This window comes from Bos grunniens, chromosome 17 (genome assembly GCF_055505025.1).
Source record: "Bos grunniens cultivar Pamir isolate PY7600 chromosome 17, Bosgru_T2T1.0, whole genome shotgun sequence".
In the NCBI taxonomy this organism is placed as follows: Eukaryota; Metazoa; Chordata; class Mammalia; order Artiodactyla; family Bovidae; genus Bos; species Bos grunniens.
The window spans coordinates 60,386,116-60,409,045 of record NC_141181.1 but is presented as its reverse complement, the minus strand read 5'-3'; the positions used below and the strand labels follow the sequence as shown (position 1 = coordinate 60,409,045).

The 22,930-nt window shown below is 47.3% G+C and overlaps 1 long non-coding RNA gene across 10 annotated transcripts in view; it reads left to right on the top strand.

The window, feature by feature from the left end:
- The window catches only part of LOC147355519 (uncharacterized), a 171,098-nt gene that overhangs the window by 42,256 nt on the left and 105,912 nt on the right, over positions 1–22,930 (top strand). For all 10 annotated transcript variants that reach the window (XR_015143994.1, XR_015144000.1, XR_015143992.1 and 7 more), the window contains one exon: positions 3,526–3,601. This is a non-coding gene — a long non-coding RNA (uncharacterized LOC147355519). The remainder of the gene's footprint in view (positions 1–3,525; positions 3,602–22,930) is intronic.

The window sequence follows — 22,930 nt, the reverse complement described above, 5'->3', positions numbered from 1 at the left end:
CCTAGGTCAAATGGGAAATGCCAAGAGAGAGATTAAAAGCTCTAAGTAGCTTTCCATCAAGGGGATTGGGGTTGGGGTGGGGTTAGATGGAAAGTTCTAATAATAAAAAACAGCTCATGGCTTTGAATGTTTACTACAAGCCAGACACTGTGTTCAGCACTTTCCATACATTTTCTTGCATCAGAGGCATGACTTAGGAATGTTCCCATTTTATAGAGGAAAGCAAGGATTTAAGTCCATAGCAATCTGATTTCAGAGCCTGCACGCACCACTGTGGTGGACCAATTTCCTTTCCATTGGAAAAGATGACTGAAATACATGCAACCGAGCAAATGGATTCTCTTTCCTTCCCAATAGAATGGACTGCGTATTGGTCCATATGTTTTCTGAAATCACCATAGAAAAGAACATCATTGCTCAGCAGTAGGATGGCCAACTCTTCTGACTTTGCCTGGGAGTTGCCCTATTTGAACTGGAAGAGTCACTTATCTTACTCATGAATGATGGTCAGTGTCCCTGTGGAATGTTTCCGTTTGTGATCTGGATTGAGTAGTGAGAGCTTAATTGACTCTCAGATGGTGAGTTTACCCACCCTGGTTACTCCTTTAGTTCTGCCCTGCTCAGCCTTAGGACAATCTGTTTGGATAAGATCCACTGGGATGAACAATCATAGCAACTTTTATTGCTGATTAGCTGGTATTTGAGGACAGGCTGGTGGGTATGTATGCCTTTTGCTAGAGGGCTGGGGACCATCCAGTGGTTCTTCAATATTAATTTAGTTGCCCTGTGGTGTGTGGGATCTTAGTTCTCTGAGCAGGGGTCCACTGCTTTGGAAGGTGGATTCTCAATCACTGGACCACCAAGAAAGTACCTAGCTCCAAGCGTTGAGTGCCTCAAGTATTTTTTCTCTTCTCTACATAAAACAATGTCTCTCCAACACAGCTTTGCTTTCCCAGCTCTGTTGCTAAGAGCTGCATTGAAATCACAATTTTTTGAATTTGGATTAAGACATTGGCTTGCTAAATGTTCTGGAGCCTTCAAAACCTCATCCCTTTAATTCTTCTCACCTACTAACTAGATCATCAAAGAGGACTATTAAGTGCATCCATTCTCTACCAGCTTCTAATGAAGACTCTAAATAATAGAACCACACCTGGGCTGGAGAAGGAAATGGCAACCCATTCCAGTGTTCATTCCTTGGAAATCTCATGGACTGTGGAACCTGGTGGGCTACAGTCCATGGGGTCACAAGAGTTAGACATGACTGAGTGACCAAACCACCACCAACACCACGTCGGGGCAGCCAATTTCAGAGCCTGCTAGATCGTGCATTCTGCACAAGCATGGAGGCTTGTGACTCAGAGGTCCATGAGGGCAATTTGAAAGAAAAAAAATGAAGATTTCTAACTTGTGATAGACTAAAGTTAGGGTGACTGGTTTAGACTGACGCTCCTTAGGGTGAAAGCTTTTAGGTGTTTACCCATTGCCTCTTGTGCCTAAAAATGTCTTCCTTTCTAACCCTATTTCTTGCCTTTTTGGGTTTTTTTCCGCTGCTGCATTGCATAGCATATGAGGTCTTAGTTCCCTGACCAGGGGTTGAACCCAGGCCCCCTGTGGTAAAAGCACAGATTTTTAACCACTGGACCAGGAAGTAGGTCCCTCTAATCCTATTTCTTGACTTGTGCTTGGAGCTGTTGATTTGTCTCCCTAACCCTAACCTAAAGTCTTGGATCTGGTTGCCTTCCTTTCTTCTCTAGATTTCCACAGGAGCCTTCTGTCAGCTGTTTCCACTCTTCCCTCCGTACATCCACTTTTTCTGCAGCCCAACTGATCTGAAATGTGATTGTGATCACTACTGTCTTGCTCTCAGCCCTGCCATGGATCACCTGTGTGCCTGGGGTGATGCTCAAGTCCTTTCAGATCTGGCCATGTCTCCCTCTCCAAGCTCATTCTCTTGCCACTAGCTTGGAAAATATTTTCAAGAGTTCCCCAGCTATCTCTTCCTTGCCTCTAATTGATCCTAGTCCCTCTGACTCAGTTTCAGATTTTCCACTCTTAAATGCCCCATCCTTTCAAGGATGTGAGACTTCCGTGTGTTAATTCCATCTCTGGAATTTGCCTTCCCTTGTCTCTCTGAGGCTGGTGCCCTGATGTTGCCCTGGAAGGCAGGAAGGAGAGCCATACTTTAAGGTACATGGGTGAGATGACCTGGGTTCCAGCATGGTGGAGTGCCATCAAGAAATCCAGCCAGAGGGACTTCCCTGGTGGTTCAGTGGCTAGTACTCTGCCTTCCACTGCTGGGGACATGGGTTCAACCCCTGGTCAGGGAACTAAGATCCCACAGGCTGCATGGCACATTGAAAATAAAAATAAATAAGTAAATAAAAACAAAACAACAAAAAAGAGATATTCAGCCAATAATCCCCCGATGCTGCTGATTTTCCATTAGTAGAGCTCCACTGATGTCAGAGGAAATTCTAGGGACCAACTCTCAACTAAATTAGGTTCTTAGGACCCAAAGAAGTGCCCAGATTTATCTGCAATCGTGGCCTTCTCACCCATTGGCCGTAGATGTCTTTAGCCCTTTGTCGACCGCCGGCTAATGTCAGTTCAAGCTTAGACCACTTGGGAGACCAGATCACAGCCTTTCTCTATTTAACCCATCTTGGCCTGCCACATCAGCCACTAGAAAAAGCAGTAGATATGGGGTCTTTGGGGGAAGTCAGCCACCAGGTGGGACCCTTAGGACTTGATCATTAGATTTTATACTGCCTTCTGTGACCTGTGTGGAGCCTCTGGAAGCTGTCCAGTGGACTTCCTGGTCAATGCAGACTCAGGGCCTATTCAAATCATGTGGAAGGAAGAAGAACAGGGGAGAAAACAGGAGCCAGTTTCACAAAGACGGAAGCAAAAACAAAATGCCTTGGAGAGAAAAAAGGCAAAAAGAAAAAAAGGAACAAAGCTGACGACAATCAGCCTACCTTGTCCCTGAGCAGAAACTCAATTCATTTGGTTTCTGCTTGGAGATGTAGGACCGTTTTTGACAGATGTGTTTTTATGCATCCTGTTATTAGGGCTGAAAGAACTGTCTTGATGTGATTGGGAAAATTACTATTTTAATATCCTTTTCCTCCTTTAAGCCTTATGCATATTTTCCACTACACAAGTCTCTGGTTGCTCACAGTTCAATATAAATGAATTCCACAGATTTTCTCTTCCTCCTCTAGTTGATATGAGTGGGTTATTTGGATTGGACTCCTATTTGTATGTGTGTGTGTATTTAATCTTTGCAAGAAAGAAAAAGGCAAAGCGTCAAATAACAGGAAGAAAGAAGACAGAGAAAAACAAGAGACTCCTGTATAGAAGCCAGGAACTAGGATAATTATGGGCATTGTTTTTTTTTTTCAAAGTAACAATATTTACTATTATTATTATCATCTTTGTGGTAGATGGCCTATGATTTTTGCATCCTTTCTAAACTTTATAAATTTGTGAGCTGATACTTGTTTTTTGTCCACTTTACAGACGAGGAGATTGATGCTTAGCAAGATTACCATTTACCCAAGTTCTGGAAAGTGATGGAGGCAGCCTTCAGATGCAGGTATGTGTGACCCAGATCTCTGCAATGAGCTGTGTACAGCCGCTGTGAACCAACAGGACATACAGAATGGCCATTGACAGTTTTTCTTGCTTTTCCTTTTCTGTAAATCACCTTGATTTTTTTTTCCTTTGGAAATTGTGTCTCCTCTGCTCTGTGTGCAGATAATTCAGGTGAGGCTGACCCTCATCCCCAAGGTCCAGGAATGGTGCATGACCAAGGCCGGACCAATCAGAGCGTTCTGACTCTTGGTCAGAGTCCATGGCTTGTGGATGGCTGTGTGACCGATCTGGACCAGGAAGGACAATGAGATGCATTCCTGGGACTCTTAATGAGGATAGGGAAAAAAACTGGAGCATCTTCTTGGCTGGGGTTGCTATTTTAGTAAGATGTTAGCTTGGAACTTCTGAGGGTCTTCTTGGCTACAGAGAGCTGAGAGCCTGCTTGGAAGAAAGTCAACTGAATGAAACGTGAGGATGAGAGTTGAGGAGGCAAAGGCTTGAGTGTTTAGATCCAGCTTTGCCCAAGACTAGAATCCACAGGTGGACTTTTGAGTCACAGAAGTTGTTACATTCCTGGCCTTCTAAGATCTTGGAGAGGAGAGCTACATACCACCAGTGAGATGAGGGCTCGGTGAGGCAAGGTGGGGCGGTGGTGATTGTGATATTGTGATTCATGATAAGAAATACATATCTGGTCTTCAAGTTCCTTTTGCTGGCCCAGAGCTCCTAAAACCCTTGGAATTTCCAAAGTGCTGAGAGCCGATAAATGTCTTTTGTTATGTGAATGAAGTGACTTGGAAGCACCTAAGGATGGGGGCTGATTGCCTGGAGATCCAGTCAGGGGATTAGAGGGTTGGAACTTGCAGTCCCACCCCTCAACCTCTGGAGAAGTGGGGAGGGGCTGGAGAGCAATACCAGTCTCCATTGGTCGATGATTTAATCAGTCATGCTCGCAGGGATTTCCCTGGTGGTCCAGTGGTTAAGACTTTGTCTTCCAATGCAGGGGATGTGGGTTCGACCCTTAGCCGGGGAGTTAAGATCACACATGCCTGGTGGCCAAAAAACCAAAACATAAAACGGAAGCAATATTGTAACACATTCAATAAAGACTTTTAAAATGGTCCACATCAAAAAACAAACAGAAAGAATCTTGGAAAAAGTCATGGTTGTGTAATGAAGCCTCCATCAAAACCCCAAAATGAGGAGGTTCCAAGACCTTCCAGGCTGGTGAACCCATGGATATTTGAGGAGAATGGCACCCTCAGGTTAAGGGTATGCCCCTTCCCACGTGCCTTGCCCTGTGCTTCTCTTCCATCTGGTTATTCTTGAGTAATATGTTTTTGCTTTTTTTTTTTTAATCTTTTAAAATATTTATTTACTTATTCGTGGTTGAAACTTAAGGCTTGCAGGGTCTTAGTTCCCTGAACAGGGATTGAACTGGTGTCCCCTACAGTGAAAGCATGTAGTCCTAATCACCAGGGAGCTCCAGGGAATTCTCAGCCCAGCTAGTCTGCTGAAGTTCTGAAGTCTACAGGTGCTGATGGCAGAAAGTAGTAAGTATATCCACCATGTCCCCGTCCCTCTCTCTTCCTGTGGCTAGGCTAGACACCTGGTCAAGAGATCAGGTGCTAGTTTAAGGGCAGAGAGGGAAGTTCAAAGTTTTGGGGATGCAGAAGTTTCTGGAATCTCTCAGATAACATATTGGGAACGTGGCTTCCCTCCCCCCATCTTCCTTTCTGAAAGTGTTGAGATCACTGGGCTCCCATGGATGCATTTGAAACCGGCCAGCTGTGGGCTACCCAGCTGACAGAGGCCACAGCTGGAGCAAGAACAGTGGCTGGGTTTCTTCCAGCTGCAAACGAAAGGGTCAACACCTTGAAGGGGAAAAAAAAAAAGTCTAGGCATCAGCTGGTGGAAATGGTCCCAGAGTTCATAATCACTGAGAGGAAGGCAAGTTTTTTTTTTTTAATTGTTTTCATTGGCAGCTGTCTATGGATGATTCCGGTTGAAGCAGGTTTGGAGATTGGAACCCGGGCAGGTGTGAGTGTGTGTGTATGCGTATGTGTGTATACGTGTGCATGCAAGAATGCACATGGTATTAATACAAAAGAAGGTGGAAGAAAGCTGGTTGTCTGTGAATGCGAGCGTGGAAATGGCCTGCAGTGAGACAGGCAGATTTGTGTGTGTGTGTTGGCAGGGAGCTGAGGGCAATGACCATCTTCTCTGTGTGAAAGAGAAGAGTGGAGAGCAGGAATTGCCCGGCAGAGAAAAACCACCTTTATTGTGTGTGCACACACCAATCTATGAAGACGGAAAATCGTGGATGAAAGAGCAGGAAGGAACTCAAACGTGGGACAGCGGAAACCAGGCGCGGTGCGTGAGATTGCAGGAGACAGACCTGGAGCCAGTGTGCCACGAGCGAGGGCCCCATTGGCTCCCTCCTGGCCTTCCAGAAATAGTTTCCGGGAACCATGGTCCTCTCCCGGCCCCGGCTCTCGGGCCAGCGGGGAGATAAAGCTGCCCGCGTAGCTTGTCTTGGCGGCCTCTCAGCTGACACTGCTGACAGGCTGCTTTGATCTCGGGTTATCAGGGCCTAACCCTATGCCCTGGGCCTGCTTTGCCAGCTCCCACCCGCCGTTCACCTCTGCAGAGGGCGTCCCATAAGGTCAGGGTTGGGGAAGGGGGAGCGGCCCAGCCCTCGTGCCCGGTTGGCCTTGGAGCCTCGGTGCTTGATGCAATAAGGGCACCATCTTTGTAGTCACAGAGTCAGTGATGAAAAGAGGGCCCAACTAGGGGCAAGAAACTTTTGAAGTGGAGCCACGCGAAATGACACCCTGAATGCAGCCCTGTCCCCCAGCCTCCTGGGCCTTCACCACAGTGAGTGGTGACAGAAGAGAAAAAAAAAGGATCGGCAGCCCGAACACTTGCCTTCCTGTCTTAGGACTGCTGCTGAGTCACCAGGTGACCTCATGCAGGTCCCACTTCTCTCTGGACCTCCGTTTCCATCCCCCCTGTCGTAAAATCAAAGTGCTCTTATAAGCAGGGAAAGCTCTTTTCAAATGCAATCAGGTGCAGAAATCCCGTATGCAAAGCAGCTCACAGGAGACGGGCCTGGATGCCAGGGGACATGATGAACTGGTACCCGACACTCAGCTTTGTGTTGACCTCTGTTGATTCTGCCTGCCCCTGCAGGAGCTGCCGGGGACTCAGGTTCCATCCCTGGGTCAGGAAGATATACCTTGGCGAAGAAAAGGGAAACCCACTCCAGTATTCTTGCTTGGAAAACCCCACGGACAGAGTAGCTTGGCAGGCTACAGTCCATGGGGTCGCGAAGAGTTGAGCACAACCGAGCACACACACACTGCTCTAGTTGGTGTGTTACTTTGTGTTATTTTTTATCTATTTGTGGCTGTGCTGGGTCTTCATTGCTTCGTGCTGGCTTTTTTCTAGCTATGGTTCAGCAGGGGCTAGTAGCAGTGCACGGGGTTCTCACTGCAGTGGCTTCTCTTGCTGTGGGCTCTAGAGCTCTAGCTCAGTGCTTGTGGTGCACTGGCTTAATGGTCCCTAGACATGTGGGATCTTCCCGGACCAGGAATGGAACCTGAGTCCCCTTCATTGGCAGGTGGGTTCTTCACCACTGGACCACTGGGGAAGTCCTATTTTTTTTCTTTAACTTTATTTTTTTCTTTTCGGCCTGAAGGCGTATGGAACTTCCCCAGCCAGGGATCGAACCTGTGCCTCCTGCCCGGAATGGGTGGAGTCTTAACCTGGACCACTAAGGATGTCTCTAATTAGTGTGTTAGATTCCTAGGCTACAGTTGCAAGGTACCACGAACTGGGGGGCTTAACACAGCAGAACGTCATCGTTCTGGAAGCCAGAAATCCAAGATCAAGGTGTGGGCAGGGCCATGCGCCCTCAGAACCGGAGGGGAAGAATCCTTTATCACCTCTTCAGCTTTGGGTCCTTTGTTGGCATCTTCAGCATTCTATGACTCATGGCAGCATCATTCCTAGCGTCTGTCTCATCCATCCTACTCCAACCCCTCCCCTGTGGTGACCCCCACCCCCCACCGTTTGTTCTTTGCATCTGAGTCTTTTTGATTTAAATTTATTGTTATTATTATTTTGGGCTGCCTCGGGTCTTAGCTGTGGCCTGCAGGATCTTCGGTGGGGCCAGAGGGCTCTCTAGTTGTGGCGCTCGGGCTCAGAATTTGCAGTGCTTGGACTTAGTTGCTCTGCGGCACGTGGGATCTTATTCATTCCCTTACCTGTGAGCTAGAACCTGCGTCCCCTGCATTGAAAGGCGGATTCGTAATGACTGGACCCCCAGGGAAGTCCTTCTGTTTTTGTTTTCTTTATTATTTGTTTTGCTTTTTAGGTTCTACATGTAAGTGACATCATACAGTGTTTTTCTTTCTCCATCTGATGTGTTTCACTTGCTGTAATACCCTCTAGACTTATCCATGTTGTTGCAAATGGTAAGATTTAAATGTTTTTTTTTTTTTTTTTTTGCTGAATAATATTTCTTTGTCCGTATTTATACAGTATATATATATATCCACCACATCTTCTTTATCCATTCATCCATCAGTGGACACTTAAGGTGCTTCCATATCTTGGCTATTGCAAACAATGCTGCTATACACATGGGTGTGCGTATATATTTTCAACTTAGTGTTTTTGTTGTCTTTGTGTAGATACACAGAAGTGAAATTTCTGGGTCATATGGTAGTTCTGTTTTTAACTTTTGAGGACCCTCCATACTGTTTTCCACAGCAGCTACCCCAATTTATAATCCCACCAAAAGTGTACCAAATTTCCATAAGGACACCAGTCATATTAGATTAGGTGTCCCTAAGGACCTTGGGCTTCCCTGGTGGCTCAGATGGTAAAGAATCTGCCTGCAATGCAGGAGACCCAGGCCTGATCCCTGGGTCAGGAAGATCCCCTGGAGAAGGGAAGGCTACCCGCTTCAATATTCTTGCCTGGAGAATTCCATGGACAGAGGAGCCTGGTAGGCTACAGTCTATGGGGTCAGAAGAAATTAGACAAGACTGAGTGACTAACATTTTCACTTTTAAGGACCTTACGTTACCCTGATCACCTCTGTAAAGACAGTATTTCCAAATCAGGTCACATTCTGAGATACTGGGGGTTAAGGACTCAACATATCTTATTTTTGGGGGGGAGGGAGGGGTCACGATTCAACTCATAATACCCTCTTTACCTTTTCTACATTTCTGACTCATAGAGTCCGTGAAAGAAAGTGAAGTGAAAGTGAAATTCACTCAGTTGTGTCTGACTCTTTGCGACTCCATGGACTACACAGTCCATGGAATTCTCCAGGCCAGAATACTGGAGTGGGTAGCCTTTCCCTTCTCCAGGGGATCTTCTCAACCCAGGGATCTAACCAGGTCTCCGCATTGCTGGCAGATTCTTTACCAGCTGAGCCTTAAGGGAAGCCCCATAGAGTCTGTGAACATAGTCAAATGGTGGTTGTTTGACATCACAGGTTGAGTGATTTGTTACACAGCCATGGTAACTGTAACAGGTGGTTAAACTGAAATAACCAGACACTGGAGCAGTCCTATCCAAGTTCAGGCTCCCCTTGACATCTTAATCCATTCGATTTACTTCTTGGGGCCTAGTTTTCTCATCATGAAAATGGAGTTTGATAGAAAGAACATCTGTCAAATACCTGCCATCACAGTAGGTTCTTGATAAAGGTTTTTTTTTTTTCCCTCTATTCTCTCTTCCTAAATGACTCTGAACCACAATGCTCGTGAGATTTTGGGAAACGTCTGAGTTTCTGAATTCTGTGGGAAACCCCTGGGTCCCAGGAACCAGATCCTTATTTCATGCCTACTTTGAATGAGGGAATGTGTTTCCTTGGCAAGCTCGATGTTTGGAACCCCTGTTCCACTCAGACTTTCAAGACAATTTAGTCTGAGCTAACCTTGGTTTCTTGTTACCGAAGAGAACCAAGGCTTATGCAGAGGCCTTGCAGAATGCCTCCAACATCAAACAGCAACTACCCTACTGCGTTCTGAGACACTGAGCGTAAATAAATTAAAACCATACCCGCTCCCTTTCCCTGTAAGCACATACACGTAATTTCATTACAGCCGGAATGAAGTGCTGCAGGCAAAACGTGTCTGGGGCTTGGCTGAACCCAGAGTGCTCTGGGAGACATGGATCTTTTCGGCCAACTGGAGGAGGGAACCTTGTTTGCCTCTTTTGCTCCTCTCTGCCCACTGGGCAATCTGTTGGCATGGGGCTGGCATGAATGCATTTGGTTTCAGACCTTCAGAGGACCGTGGTAATACGGGTTCTGTTTTTCACTTTCAGAAATTGTGGTGAAATGTACATAGCACAAATTTACCGTTTAAATGATTTGTAAGTGTAGAATTTAGTGGCATTTAGTACATTCACAACTTTTTTTTTTTTTTTTCTTTGTATAGCTAGTGGGATCTTAGTTCCCCGACCAGGGATGGAACTCATGCCACCCCGTGCAGTGGAAGTGCAGAGTCCTATCCCCTGGGCTGCCAGGGAAGTCCCTGATTTGCCTGTTTTGAATAGTTCATATAAATGGGATTGTATAATATGTGACATTTTGTGCTTGGCTTCTTTCACTCATCATCATGTTTTCAAGCTTCATCCGTGTTGGAGCATGGACCAGCGTTTCATTCCTTTTTATGGATGAATACTGTCCTGTTGTTTGGATATATACTGCATTTGGTTTATCCATTCATCCGCTGATGGACATTTGGGTTGGTCCCACCTTTTGGCTATTGTGAATAACGCTGTATGAACAGTCAGGTAAATGTGTGGACATTTACTTTCACTAGGCTTGGGTATTTACCTCAGAGTGGAATTGCTAGGTTATCTGGGCTTCCCCTGTGGCTCAGCGGTACAGAATCCACCTGCAGAGCAGGAGCTGCAGGAGATGTGGGTTTGATCTCTGGGTCGGGTTGATCCCCTGGAGTAAGGAATGGCAACCCACTCCAGGATTCTTGCCTGAAGAATCCCATGGAGAGAGGAGCCTGGTGGGTTACTGTCTATGAGGTCGCAGAGTCAGACGCGACTGGAATGACTTAGCACACGTGCACCACTGCACACAGTGAAACCACTTAGCACACGGGGCAGCACAGAGAGGTTGAGCAACTTTTCTGAGAACACACAGCTAGCAAGAGACAAAGCCACGAAAATGCGACCTACCGAAGAGTTTTGAGCAGAGAAACAAAATAGTCAGATTTCATTTCTTCCTTCTTACCATCACTTTCTCCCACAGCATTTTCAAGCAGCAACTCTGGGTTGGGGAATGGTGGAATTAGGTAGATAGGAATTGGAGAGCAGAAAAAATCATGTCAGCATTCTTGGAAGGGTTTCATTTCCCCTCACGTGATGGATATTTAGGAGGTATGTGGATGAAGTTGATGAGAACTGCTCTCTTGCTAAATCACTGGGCTGTTTGACGAGGCTGGGAAAGGACTGGGGCTTGGATAGTGGAGTATTGTCGGACGGGCTCGATTGGGAGAGAGTGATGTCATCAACACCCCATTTTCCTCTGCCTGTTTATAGTTTCTTCTCTCAGGAGCCCCCGGGGTGTTGGGACACGCCTCAGCTGTGTGGATTTTCGTGTGTGCATCTGAGGTGCACACAGAGGCCCGGGTTGCTTCTATTGCCCCAGGGGCAGGAGGGGTGGGAGGAGGCAGGAGGATGGGGCTGAAAGGGCAGGTTTTTCCATTTAACATCTGAGCATTGATCCCCATCAAGACGGAGCCATCAGTCAGGACCTCTGCCCTGGTCTCCTGGCCTTGGTCTCCCCAGTCCAGTGAGGGAAATGGGCTGGACTGTCCTTGGTGACATCAGCTATTATTAGTTGGCAAGCCTTTATTATCACCTACTGTATGCCTGCATAGTTCTGAGTACCGAGGAGTGAACAAATAAGGTCCCTGCCTTCTTTATATATATATTAGAGCTTCTCTGTAGCTCAGATGGTAAAGAATCTCAATGTAGGAGGCCTGGGTTCATTCCCTGGGTCAGGAAGACCCCCTGGAGCAGGGAATGGCAACCCACTCCAGTATGCTTGCCTGAAGAATCCCAGAGACAGAGGAGCCTGGTGGTCTACAGTCCATGGAGTCACAGAGTCAGGCACGACTGACTCACACTACTACAAATACACACACACACACACACACACATTTATTTATCTGGCTGCACCAGGTCTTAGTTGCAGCACGTGGGATCTAGTTCCCCAACCAGGGATCAAACCCGGGCCCCCTGCACCGGCAGCAGAGCCTTAGCCACTGGACAACCAAGGAAATCCCTGGTCCCGGCCTTCTGAATTCTCTTCTTGGGAGGGAGATTGACAGCCAACAAAGAGCTACAGGATGTTATCTGATTGTGGCACGTGTGCTGGGGGGATACAGGGAGAGGAGGATATGGGTGAGAGAAGGAAGATGCTAGTTTGCATCACAAGTAGGAAACTTCTTGTAGAACGATGCATCTTTAAATATGTCCACATCCTAAGCCCTAGAACCTTTGACTGTGTCATCTTATGGGATAAAAGGGACTTTGCAAAAGTGATTAAGATAAGGTAGGATGGAGGATCATCCTAGATTATCCAAGATGGCCCAATATAATTGTAAGATCCTCATAAGAAAAGAACAGGAGGATGAGAATCAGAGGAGACGTGACAACGGAAGCAAGTCCAAGTGATGCAGAGTCATGAGCCAAGGAGTATGGGTGGTCTCTATAGGCCAGAAAAGGCCAAGAAGCAAATCCTCTCTAGTAGCCTCTAGAAGAAACGCAGCCTGGCCACCTCACTGTAGACTTCTGAGCTCTATAACAGGAAGGTAATATGTTCGTGTGGTTTTAAGCCACTGCTGCTGCTGCTGTTTAGTTGCTAAGGTGTTTCTGACTCTTTGAGACCCCATAGACTGTATCCTGCCAGGCTCCTCTGTCCACGGGATTTCCCAGGCAAGAATACTGGAGTAGGTTGCCAGTCCCTTCTACAGGGGATCTTCCTGACCCAGGGATCGAACCTGAGTCTCCTCCATTGGTAGGTACATTCTTTCCCATCTGAGTCACCACGGAAACCCTTTAAGCCACTAAGTTTGTAGTAATTCGTTACAGCGGCCATGGGAAATGAATACAGATTTGAATGAGGTGAATCCCTGAGATTCAGTGGGGAAGAGCATTCCATTCTAGGTGAAAAGAACAGCAGGTGAAAAGGCCCTGAGGTAGGATAGTGCAGCAGTGCTGGGACAGAGGTGCCATACCATGGGAACAGATGGGAGGGCCCATGCGTTTGGGAGTTCGTAACCATGGAAGAAGGCAATGGCACCCCACTCCAGTACTCTTGCCTGGAAAATCCCACGGACGGAGGCCTGGTGGGCTGCCGTCCATGGGGTCGCTAAGAGTCGGACAAGCTGAGTGACTTCACTTTCACTTTTCACTTTCATGCACTGAAAAAGGAAATGGCATCCCACTCCAGTGTTCTTGCCTGGAGAATCTCAGGGACTGGGGAGCCTGGTGGGCTGCCATCTATGGGGTCACACAGAGTCGGACACGACTGAAGCGACTTAGCAGCAGCAGCAGCAACCATGGAAGAACTCAAAACAGAGATGCATGCACCGAACCCTCCAGGGCTGTAATGAGAACACTGGCTCTTGAATCCAACTGACCTGGGTTCACATCCTGCCTCTGCCCCTTGTGATGTAGCTTTGGATAAGCTACTTTCCTTTCCACATCTCTGCTTCCTGACCTGTTGAAGAGGGTCAACAATATACATTATTGCTTCTGTGTATAAAATAGATAACTAACGAGAAACTAATGTATGGCGTGGTCTTCCCGGGTGGTACAGTGGTAAAGAATCCAGCTGCCAGTGCAGGAATTGCAGGGACGTAGGTTTGATCCCTGGGTTGGGAAGATCCCCTGGAGTAGGAAATGGCAACCCACTCCAGTATTCTTCCCTGGAAAATTCCATGGACAGAGGAACCTGGCAGGCTACAGTCCTTGGGGTCACAAAGAGTTGGACATGACTGAGCAACTGAGCATGCATGCATTGCATAGCACAGGGAACTCTACTCAGTGCTCCGTGTGACCTAAATAGGAAGGAAACCCCCAGAGAGGGTGTATATATGCATACACGTAGCTAATTAGCTTTGATGTGCGGTGAAGCTAACACAGCAGTGTAAAGCAACCATGTTGTTGTTGAGTTGCTAAGTCATATCTGACTCTTTGCGACCCCATGGACAGCAGCCCGCCAGTCTTCCCTGTCCTTCACTTTCTCCCAGAGCTTGCTCAAACTCAGGCCCGTCAAGTCAGTGATGCCATCCAACCATCTCATCCTCTGTCGTCCCTTCTCCTCCCATTCTCAGTCTTTTCCAGCATCAGGGTCTTTTCCAATGAGTCAGTTCTTTGCATCAGGTGGCCAAAATATTGGAGCCTTGGCCTCAGCATCAGTCTTTCCAGTGAATATTCAGAGGTGATTTCCTGTAGAAATTAATAATAATAATAAAAAAAGAATACACATACACATAAGGGCCAACTGTAATTCCAAGTGGCATTGTTGTTAAGCTCATCTGTGAAAAATCCTTACCCCAGCCTGTGGCCCATTTCAAGTGCTTGGTGTACATTTGGTATGGTGCTGATGAGGATGGTGATGAGGAAGAGGGTGGTGGGGAGGACGGTGATGAGGAGGATGATGATTTTGGTGCAGGAGAAGAATTGGGGTGGCATCTTGAGTGCAGGGGACAGCACGGGAAAAAGTCAGGTGTGCCCACAGGCTGCCTTCCTAATACTATGATGAAATTGTTTTATTCATAATTTTTGGCCCTGCTGGGTCTTTGCTGTGGCACTCAGGCTTCTCTAGTTGTGTTTAGGCTTAGCTGCCCCACAGTATATGGAACCTAGTTCCCCACAAGGGATCAGACCCGTGTCCCCTGCATCGGAAGGTGGATTCTTAACCGCTGGACCACCAAGGAGGTCCCAAAATCATTTTGGAATGCTTCTGTAGACTTCCCTTCTCTGCCTTCTCATCTGGTGTTGCTGACAGGGTCTGAGGCTGCCTTCACCCACCTTTCCGAAGAGAGAGGTTTCTGGCTGGTGGTGTGATGGTCAGACCAGTTCTTGACTGCCCATTCTGCTGGTCCCTTGAGAAGAGGCAAGAGCCCGGAAAAAAAAAAAAAATCCCTGCACCCCAACCCCTCCTATGATCAGAGAGCCTCGGAAGGGAAACAAGAAGAGGGGTTAGCTGATTAGGCTCTGTCTTTGTGGGGGTGCCCCCTACCCTTGGCTGACCTCCGCCAGCCTCCAGGGTGAGTTATAACTGTGGCTTTGCTCACCTGGAGGGCAGTTTGGGCCCTGGAGAAGGCCTATCAACTGTATGCAAAAAGATTTGCGTGAGTCTGTCTTTCAGCCTTTTTACAGCCTTTTGGTTTCTCTAGGCAAATGCTGTGCTTTGATACCCACTTGCTTTACAGGCTATGTAAATATCCGTTTTGATGCACCCACGTGGTAGGCAGGTGAGTCAGGACCGGTTGGCTGTCTTGGTCTCTTCCGAGGAGGGAGGAGGATCAAGATGGGTCGGTAGACGGGCATTGGAGAGGATGACTCCATTTGGAGACAGGGCAAGGTCAAGGGGGTTCAAGCCTGACTACTCAAAGTGTGGTCCTTAGCCCAATAGCAATAGCCACCTGGGGAATCAGAATCTGCTTTTAACAAGAGTCCCAGGACTTGGGGGCACATATTAAAGTTTGAGAAGCACAGTGTGGACTGGTGGACCTCAGACTTCACTGTGGATTTAGAAATCCACAAAGCACTTTAAAAATATACCAACGCTCAGGTCCTGCCCCAAAGATTCTGATGTCATTGGTCTGAAATGATGCCCGAATATGAGTATGTTTAAAAAGCTCTCCAGGGGATTTCCCTGGTGGTTCAGGGGCTAAGTAAGACCCACGCTCCCAATGCAGGGGGCCTGGGTTCGATCCCTGGTCTGGGAACTGAGATCCCACATGCCACAACTAAGAGTTTCCAGGCTGTAACTGAAGATCCCGCATGCCGCAAGGAAGATCAGAGATCCTGCCAGCCGCAACTAAGACCTGGCCAAATAAATACAAATAAATATTAAAAAAAGAATAAAAAAGCTCCTCAGGCAATTCCAGTTGAAGGTCTCTGATTTTTACTTAGAACTGTGGTTCTTAAACATTTACTTGCTTCAGAAAAAGTTGGGGAACATCTTTAAATACAACCTCTGGGCCCCAGCCAGTGGTGGACTGGTCAGTGTTTAATAGCAGGCTCTCTGGGATGGGCATGGGGTCAGGAAGAAGTCCAGATCCGTAGCCAATTCCTGTGGTATAAATATCCCCACTGTGGCTCTTGTGATCCAGTGCACACTGGCTCCACTGGCCACACCTCCCCCAAGTTTCTGACTCAGTAGGTCTGGGGTAGGACCTGAGAATCTGTATGTCTAACAAGTTCCCTATTCAACTTGGGTTACTGGGTTACTGTTCTTCTTGGGACGCTGCTTTGAGAGCCACATTAGATGAGAGGTTGGAAACAGGTGGTGTCTTGCAGGCCAATTCGGATCAACTTGTGGTGGGTACCCGGAGGGCTGTATTGAGTAGGATTCTGAGGTTGTGTGAGATTGAGTGATAAAAAGTGATCTATTCAGTTAACGTGCCCACCATGGGCATGTGATGGAGGCAGCGGCTGTCCCTGAATTTTCTGAGTGCTCGTTTGTAATTCCTTTATGAAAACAGAAAGGAGCGGGGAGTTAGGTGGAGTTGCATTTCCTAAGGACATAGGGGAGATAAGGAGTGAAGCTCTGGACTTCCCTGGTGGTTAAGTGGTTAAGCCTCTGTGCTCCCCCTACAGGGGGCACAGGTTCAATACCTGGTTGGGGAACTAAGATCCCAACATGCTGCATGGAGCAGCCAAAAAGAAAGTATTGAAGCTCAGTGTGTCCCAGGCTATCTCAATGATTAAGAGCAGTTTTGGGGGGGTTTTGGCTGCACCACGCAACTTGCGGGATCTTAGTTCCCAGACCAGGGATTGAACCTGTGCCCTCAGTAATCAAAGTGTGGCATCTTAACTACTGGATCGCCAGGGAATTCCCAAGAGGAGTATTCGTGACTATCTGAGAAAGTATACATGGAAGATGAATATTAGTGCAACTCTCTGATTTTATGGAAATGATTTCAAAAAAGGGATGGTTTCCACTCAAAATGCACAGAGCTCATTTGTTTAGATACCCTCAGGCTCTCAGATATTGGAAAACATGGGAGACGACGTTTCAGAAGAAAATCACGGAGAGTTTTGAATGCCCCAGCTGAAGAAAGGAGAAGATTGGGCAGAAACCATAAAGGAAGTTTTGCCCACGCCAGTGATGGGGTCATGCTTCACTCCAACACTTTCCAGAAGCAGAGAGCTCGGAAAAAGATGAGGGAGGGACCCTGAGGGAGGGGGGGCAGGATGCAAGATAAGAAATCCTGATTTCAATCTCCCTAACTTCCTCAGACCCGGGCTGTCTATAAACTGTATGCAAATGTGTTTGCTTTCCATTTTATTTCAATCAGAGTCACTCAGCTGTCAGGAGCTGTGTCAACATGTCAGTCGGGTGGAAGAAACAAGCGTTTTGAGTGGAAATATTTTGGATAAACAGACACAATGTTATGACAGATCTGAGCGGTTCAAACATGGGGTGGGGGAGGTGGCAACGGTGGAGAAGGGGAAGGGGGGTTAAAGCCACAGAAAGCAGATCTGTTTACCCTGGCCCATGCACTGGAGGGTCAGCTGAAAACAACATCGGTGTTTTATGAGTTGCATTGTGTGTGCGTGTATTGAGGGTGGGCTGGGGGACGTTTTTCCTCTTCTGTGGCGTTAATACATTTTGTCAGCTGAAGAGTAAGGCCTGCTTGCTGGGTTACCAGGCACATTCCTCTCTAATGTCCCTGCTGATTCCACGGGAGGAAATCAGGCAAGAAAAAGAAAAGACAAACCCACTGGATTAACTTAATTAGCGATGGGGCACCAGTTGCTTGGCTAAATCTAACAGCCTGTTTGAGAGCTGCCCTCCTTTTTGCTTCTCACTTGGGCTCTTTTGCAAACGGAATTCAGAGGAAGGACAAAGAGATGCCCTTGTTTGTGGTCAAGGGTGGGGGTGGGGACATGCTCTGGGGAGAGGTGACCTGGGCATTAGGCCACGTGATGTATAGCTTTGAATTTAATTTTTGGAGTAAGTAATACTGTCACCTGGTTCAGTAACCCAAAGTATAAAACAAGTATTTGGAGAGATGTCTTTTTTCTTTTCCAGTCCATGCATTCCCTCCCCAACCCGCCCATCTCTCAGCACCCTAAACACACACACACACACACACACACACACACACACACACACAGATTATATTTTGTTGGTCTAGGTCTATTTTTAGTTCCCAAGCCATAGAGTTTGATGAGTTTTGTCTAAAAAAGAATTCACACTTTCCTTAAACTAATACTTACTGCTTATCAAGCACCTACTATGTGCTAAGCCTCACCTTGCCAGGTTGGGATGATTCACCCTAGGTTGGAGGTGAGGAGTCCCGAGGCACACCCAGAGCCACACAACCCCATGGCCCACCAGTGAGCTTGAACTTCACCCCGGATCTGTCTGGCTCCAGGTCTGTGTTCTTCCAGCTACTATCAAGTACTTGGTTGAACTTGTGGCTGAGAGAGGGTGTGTGGCAAGGTAACTTTCTGAGGACTCAGGGAGCGGTCAGCCAACTCAGCTAGGCTGGACTTGCCCACCCCCGAGGTGAATCTGTCCAGGAAAGGGACCACGTGCTTGTCCAAATGTGGGACAAGCCGGCAGCTGCCTCAGGGGTGTGCTTGGGAGAGGTTGGCAAGGCCCCCACCGCTCAAAAATGTCTCCCCCAACCACCTGTCACATGGCCTCAAATTCCACCAGCAGAGAGGTATGACTCTGGGCTTCAAGGAAAGAATTTTTGGGGTCAGGCTTTAAGCATAGACACTTCCCCCAGAAAGGATTCATCTATGCCCTTCTCTTAAAAGCCCCCTCCTAGCAAGGCAGCTGGCCCACTGCTTGGCATTGGAGGATGGTTTCAGGGTGCAGATATCCTGGGAGGTGAGCAGGGTGGTCACCAGAGGAGACGGGGACAGTCAGGGATGGTCCCAAGGCTGCTGGTCAATCAACGTGTGGCGTCTGGGGCCGTTTGGAGACAAAGCTTCACACGTTTGCCCCAGAAAGAGGCCCTCTGAAGGTCCCACCTGTCTCCTTGCCAATCCTGACTGGTGTGTTTCAAGCTGGAACCCTAAATAGTCAGGCCAGGAGCCGGGGAAGCCCAGAACTTGTCATGGGGTCGCAAAATGTCACAGCTGCCATTCAGCCGGTCTTGAACTCCAATTAGTCACGTTCTTTCTTCCCCTTTTGTTCCATGATTACACCACCTGTAGGATTATTTTCTGAATATTTTCCTCTAAACTGACTCACTTGAAAAAATAAAAAATAAACATCTATTTTAAGTCTAGCAAGCATGAGTTTCCTCACCAAGAAAGGATACAGATGAATTCAAGCCCTCTGGCTTTTGTGTGGCAAATGCAAGCATTTTTTTTTTTTTTTTTAAGGAAAACAAAACATTAGTGAAAACTTGAAAAAAAGGAAAACATTTATACACACATCCTTTCATCTCTATCACTTACGGCTTGATTTGCTCCTTATAATTTTTTTTTTCCAGAACATGTTAAAATAACAATGAATGCATAAAAATGAATTACTGCTCATTCAGATACCTACCATAAATCATATGATTACAGGTATCATGTCTTGCCCAAATCTCCAGTTGTATTGGAGAAACTGAGGTTCAGAGATAGGAAACATATACAGGGAGCGGGGGGTGGGACACAGCTGTCTGAGACCGTGTAAGGCCGAGAAGCGGGACTTCTCTGGTGGCTCAGATGGTAAAAGAATCTGCCTGCAATGCAGGAGACCCAGGTTCGATCCCTAGGTCGGGAAGATCTGGAGAAGGGAATAGCAACCCACTTCAGTATTCTTGCCTGGTGAATCCTGTGGACAGGGAAGCCTGTCCATGGGGTTGCAAAGAGTTGGACATGACTGAGTGACTAACACACACACACACAAGGGCAAAGAAGCACCCTGGAAAGATGTAAAAAGAGCACTGGATGGGGAGTCAGGGGCCACTGACTCCAGATCTAAAAGTAGAAGCAAATTCTGTTTCCTCTCTGGGCTTATCCTCAGCTATGAAAGAGAAAGAACAGTGTTACTTTGGGTTCTTCATCTGGGGGTCTAGCAAGAGTTGGGGTACCTAGGAATGAAGTCCCTGGAATTTGTTTTTTAATCCAGGTAAGATTCACATAACATAAAATGAGCCATTAAAAAAAAAATTTATGTGTTTGGGTGTGTTGGGTCTTAGTTGCGCCGTGCGGAGCTTTCATCGCAGCTCGCAGACTCTCTAGTTGTGGGACAGACTTTAGAGCTCAGGTTCAGTACTTGTGGTGCGTGGGCTTAGTCACCCTGTGGCATGTGGAATCTTCCCCGGCCAGAGATCAAACCTGTGTTCCCTGCACTGGAAGGCAGATTCTTAATTGCTGGACCACTGAGAAAGTCCCTAAAATTAACCATTTTCAAGCAAACAATGTGTTGACATTCAGTCCATTCACAGCATTGTGCAACCATCACCTTGATCCAGTTCCAGACATTTTCACAGAAAATATTTTCAAGCAGTCATGCCCCTTTCTCCCCTCCCCCCAGCCCCTGGCAAACATCAATCTGCCTTCTGTCTCCATGGATTTACCGACTCTGGTTGTTTCTGAGAGATAGAATCATACAATATGTGGGTTTTTGTGGTTGGCTTCTTCTACGGACCACCACGTTTTCAAGCTCCATCCACGATGTAGTACATATCAGGACTTTATTTCTTTTATGACTGAATAATATTCTATTGTATGGATATATCTTTTGTTTATCCATTCATCACTTGGTGGTCATTTGGATTGTTTCCACCTTTTGGCTACTGTGAATAATTCAGCTATAGATATTCATGCACGGGTTTTTGGTTTTTTTTTGATGAGGGCCATGTCTAAAGTCTTTGTAGAATTTGTTACAATACCACTTCTGTTCCACCTCTTGGCCTTTTGGACACAAGGCATGTGGAATCCCAGCTCCCTTACCAGAGATCAGACCAGCACTCCTTGAATCGGAAGGCAAAGTCCCAACCACTGGGCCTCCAGGGAAGTCCCCTGCCCAAGTTTTTGTGTGGACATTTGTCTTCATTTCTCTTGGGGATGCATACCTAGGAATGAAATTGCTGCATCGTGTGGTAACTCTTTAACTTTGTGAGAATAGCCCTTGAACGTTTTGTTTATGTGTTTGAGCCTGTGCTTTTAAGGAGATGGCTTTTGAACAGATTCTCAAGAAAAGGTAGTGTTAGTCGCTTAGTCGTGTCTGAATCTTTGTGACCCCACGAACTGTAGCCTGCCAGGCTCCTCTGTCCATGGAATTCTCCAGGTAAGAATACTGGAGTGGATTGCCATTCCCTTCTCCAGGGGTTTTCTTGACCGAGGGATCAAACTTGCATCTCCTGCATTGCATGCAGATTCTTTATGATCTGAGCCACTGGGGAAGCCAAGAAAATGATGACTTCCCTTGGTCCCTCTAAGATCTGTTCCAGCTTTAAGATCCCCCCATTCTTGATCCCCACCTCTGAGAAGACCTCAACTTCCTTCTCATCTTATGCAGCTTCCTTTAACCAGCCTTCTCTGTGCCAGGTACTGATCTGGGCATGAGAGATCTGGTCGAAAGGGCTTCTATCTGCCAGGGGTCAGAGGTGGGAGAGATGGGGCTAGGGAGGCTTCCTGGAGGAGGAGGCACTAGCTGACTCTCGAAGGTTGCCTGAGAACCAGGAGGGCCAGATGTGGGAACGGTATTTCTGAGCGAAGAGACAACACTTCCCAGTGCCCTTGGCAGGGGGCGGAGCTGGCTGGAGTGCCCTTTCCTTCCCCTGGCGGCTCAGAGATGCTGGAAACACAGATGGTTGGAAATCCTGTCTCCTCTACCCACCCGCTCATCAGTGAGGGCAGATGCGGCCCATTCTGATTGCCGCTGAAGGCGGTGGCGGTGGCCCAGGGCACGTCTGAGGATCACTCAGGGCCCCGGGAAGGCGGGGGGCCCTGGCAGAGGGTCTGCCCCCCACCCCCGCAATCCTAGAGGCAGGTGTTCCGAAAGCTTCCCACACAGGCCTGCCAAGATCGTCCTCCCGCTATGCAGCACACACGCACGCAGGCGTGCTATTTCATCTCCGCGGCCTCTCTCTCTCTGGGAGCAGCTGGCAGGGCCACCGGGGCATTTGCGGGTGGCCCATGGGACGGAGTCTGGAGGCCTTGGCTGACCCGCCACCCTGGGGCCCGGTGCTCCTCCTGCTGCCGATGTGCCCGGTTGTAGATTTTCTGGGCACCTTCTTGGTGGAGGGCAGGCAGGATCTGGTTTCACAGCACATTTGGAGGGACAAATCCACGCGGTGCTTTGCTGGATGCCTGGCCTTGTGAAGAGTCGGTGGTTAACGTGTTATTTATGGTGCCCTCCTGACTCCGGTCTCATATTAAGCTTCTGGGTGGGGCACGATGCCTCCGCCAATCAACCAACCGGCCGGAGGAGCTGATAAACCAGAGTCAACCCGCTAGTTTTACGCAGGGTTCCTGTATTCTTCTAGAAGCTTCAGGAAATGGGCTGTTCTGTATCTTTTTGGGTAGCCTGAGTGTCTGTTGCTTTACTGGTGGAACTTTTCATGGGGTTTGTTATGGGATTTTTACTTAAAATTTTTTTATTCTAGATTCCAGCAGAGTTAATTAACAATGATATGTTAGTTACAGGTGTGCAGCAAGGTGATATAATTATACCCATTATTATGGATTAAAAAAAAATTTTTTTTTATTTATTTATTTGCCTGCCCTGGGTCTTAGTTGACCGTTGCAGGATCTTAGTTGCTCTGAACCTGTGTCTTCTGCACAGGAGGGTGGATTCTTAACCACTGGATCCCAGGGAAATCCCTAAGTTTATTATTATTATTTTTTAACGTAAAAATGGTAAAAATCTGTAACCTAAAATTTGTGATCTTAACCATTTCTTTTTTTCTTTTTTTGGATCTTAACCATTTCTAAGTGTGTTAAATATTACCATCTTAACCATTTTCTGCAGGGGTCAATACATTCACTTTGTTGTGCCACAGTTCTCCAAAACTCTTTTCATCTTGCAAAACGGAAACTCTGTTCTCATTAAACACTAGCTTTCCGTTTCTTGACCCCCCTTTCC